Source organism: Enhydra lutris, unplaced genomic scaffold (genome assembly GCF_002288905.1).
Source record: "Enhydra lutris kenyoni isolate GAN:26980312 unplaced genomic scaffold, ASM228890v2 scaffoldscaffold8, whole genome shotgun sequence".
In the NCBI taxonomy this organism is placed as follows: Eukaryota; Metazoa; Chordata; class Mammalia; order Carnivora; family Mustelidae; genus Enhydra; species Enhydra lutris.
Genome location: NW_019154092.1, coordinates 35,472,477 through 35,476,091, shown reverse-complemented (window position 1 = coordinate 35,476,091; position 3,615 = coordinate 35,472,477).

The window sequence follows — 3,615 nt, the reverse complement described above, 5'->3', positions numbered from 1 at the left end:
GTCTATGGGTCCCTGTGCCAGGTATATATAAGGATATTGTAGGTGCCAAATGAGTGAGTGATTCATACAGTGGTTGCTATAAGAATTGAGATGAAAACTCATTTAGGGTTTGTATGAATTGGGACAGCCTCCCAGTGGTTAAGAGCCAAACTTCAGCAGGACCTTCCCTATGACAGGATGGGCAAAAACTTAACAATGGCCATGTATGTATTTGTATCAGAAGAGCCACAAGGAGAATAAAGCTCTGGGAATAATGCTGCAATTCACACACCCCAGATCCTGCTCCCCAGCCCTGAGGGTGCTCTGTGACCTGGAGAGGGAAGCACTGTCGCTGGACCTGGGTAAGTCTGGCTCCCTGCAGGGTCTTACCAGAGGGGTTTCCTTAGCAGGACTGATGTTACCCTAACCTCCTCTTAGGGACTGAGCTCTCACCTTGGATTTGAGTTCTGTTTTTCTTCTCACGCTCAGGGACAATATACAGCTATTGCTGCAAGAGCCTGTGAAAGAATGGGACAGCCGACTTACACCGGAGCTGGACCCGGCAGGTAAGGAGGCTCCTCACCAGCTAGGGGACCTCAGAGGGCACAGTCGGCCCGCGTGCCCTCCGTGGGAGCCATCTTCCAATGCGCAGCCACCCTGAAAGCGCACGGAGGGCTGAGACCCTCTGGGCGCATGCGCCTTGGTGCCCACTTCCGGTCTCCTGGGCGCCCTCCAGTTGTCGCGAGAAGTGGATATGTTTTTCCGCGGGTCCTCCACAAGCAAGCGTCCTGGGTGAGTTCCCCGCTCCTGAAACCACTATCTCCAGGTCTGCCTCTATCCAGTCCCTCTTCGACCTCCGTGTACTCCAGTTTGGAACTGCACCCTGTAATCGCAGAGGTGGTGCACCAACGGATGTCAACAAATTTTCCTCATGTCCGTTGCCCTTTCAGCTAATTTTATATAGGGACAGAAGCTGTTCCCAGCCTGTGCTTAAATTTATCATAGGGGAAATGTTTGTAGAGATTTCTTGTTTCTTGGAAATCTCAGGAGTACTGATTTTCCCAGGGCGGTTTCTTTTCAGACCACTGAGTTCACTAGTCACAGGGCTGCCCTCCCAGGGGTGTGCTTATCTCCCAGCCTTAGGCTGCCCCTTGCACAGACCTTAGTCCTTCAGAGGAGGGAGATGTCAGGTGGGGTAAAGAACTGTGGACTGAGAAAATGCACATCTCCACTGATAGCTTTCTTGGCCCATAAGGCCTGCTTCCAAGGGAATTCCTCTCCAGACCGGTAGGTGGGATTTTTGGTCAGTAATTTATTCTGCAGGATCACATCATATGTGCTGAATCACTGACTCTAACAATTTTTGGACAGGGCCTTATATTTGTTTTCTGTTATTAAAACTAGTAGTGAGAAAAACAGAAGAGAAACATAGGGACACTATAATGTGGTCAACATTGCATGAAAGAGGTGCTGTGTTAAATAACAGGAAAGAGGAAAATGGATACAATGTCGAGTTAGTTTTTGATAGAATAAAAATTAGTTGCATTTTAGGCAATTTTCTGCCTTCCACACACTGCCCCATCCACCTGAGCCTTCGAGCCTTTTTATTACCTTCCAAAGTAGTCTCCATCCACACTGCCCCATCCTGTGGTGAGAGCAGCGAGAGAAGACTGAGGAGATAGGATGGGTGGTCCTTTTAGATGAGGTTCATGTTCCATCCTTTATTCATCTATTTATCATAGACATAAAAAATATACATGAAATCATAGAATATTAGAAACTTTCCTTATTATATATCCTTTTCTTTAAAAAGATTTTATTTATTTATTTGACAGAGAGACAGCGAGACAGGGAACACAAGCAGGGGGAGTGGGAGAAGAAGAAGCAGGCTTCCTGCTGAACAGGGAGCCTGATGCGGCCTGGATCCCAGGACCCTGGGATCATGACCTGAGCCGAAGACAGATGCTTAATTACTGAGCCACCCATTAAATATCCTTTTTAAAAAGATGTTTTATTTATTAGTGAGAGAGAGACATCATGTGTGAGTGGGGGGAATGTGTGGGGAGAAGGGCAGAGAGACAGAGAAGCAGACTTCCGCTGAGCAGGGAAACCCATGCAGGCTCGATCCCAGGACCCCAGGATCATGACCTGAGCCAAAGGCAGACGCTTAATGGACTGAACCACCCAGGTGGCCCCATATTATGTATCCTTCTACCTTCATTTCACAGACAAGGAACCAGGCATTTTAAAAAACGAAATGCCTTTTTAAGTTCATAGTGAGTTAGCTGTAGGACCAGAGCTAGCATTCAGCTTCCTGGATTCTTTTTAGCCCGTTACCCTGTACCCTGGTGACTCATGAGATAGAGAGGCAGTGGCCTGTATGCATGGTCTTCTCCCAGGAGAACAGATTATTCTCTCCCTGTGGAATGCCATCCCCCCAACTTCTACCTAGCAGAATGTCTTCCTCATTTCCTGTGTTTAAGGTAAAATATGACTTCTTTGTAGAAAGTACTCCTTTAGCTCCAGGTTGCCTTCACACTTCTTTTAGAGGACCTTGGCTTTCTTTGCCACATGTTATACTTTTGATTACCTGTTATCTGTCCGCCCTCCCTGCTCTACTGTGAGCTGCATATGGGTACAGTGCCTGACGTATAGTTTATTTTCAGTGGTTGAATGAATAGATATGGATCAAGCCCTTAGGTAGGCCTATATGTTTCAGACATTTTCACAAAAACACACTGCATATAGCTTATGGGCATATTATTGTTGTTCTTCTTCTTTTTTCTTTTTTTTTAATTTTTTTTTTTTTTTTTTTTTTTTGCTCAGGCAACTCGGCTAACTAAAGCAAGAATGAAATTTAATGGAAGGATACAGCTAAGTCACAGAGAAGACCAAGAACCAGTCTTGGAAGAAGACAGGAACTAAGCCAGTTCTGGAGGAGCAGAAACAGTAATGACTGATACAGTCTCCTAGCAGGGAGAGCTGGGTCAGGGACTGTGGCTATAATCAGTGAATTCCTACTATTTAAAATCTCTTCCGTCATCATGAACAAGTTTCTGTCTCAGGGAAGGAGCACCCAATTAGCATAAGGTTGAGTCTGCTTCTTGGCCCGTTGTGGAAAGAGTAGATTTTTTAAAAGAAGATCCTATTGGGAAAAAGGAATGAATGCGGAGCGAGTTGGGATGGAAAAACAAAATAAGACATGTGTCTACTCCATATATACATAGAAGAGCTGCCTCAAGTCTTTCTGTGCTTTCAGAGACTGGAAGAGGTGTTTCCCAGCATGTTGGGCACCCCTCACACAGGGGTACAATTCTGCCAAGATCTCTGCCTTCTCCTTGAGTGTGTGAGCTCTTGAGGCCTGGCATATAGTTGGCATATCATAAATGTATGCTGAATGAATGAAAGGATAAATTTTAAATAGGTGAGATGGTGATCATCAGAGACACCCCTCAGAAAGGATGCCAGAGACAGCGATATAAGGTAGATATGGGCAATAATAAATATTCAGCTTCAGATGTATATTCAGTTCTTAGTTATTTCCCATAACAGTCTTGTAAAATAGGAAGGACAGTTATATTCCTTATGTCACTGATAAAGAAATTAGACTTAGTGAGAGTAAATGATTTATTCAGG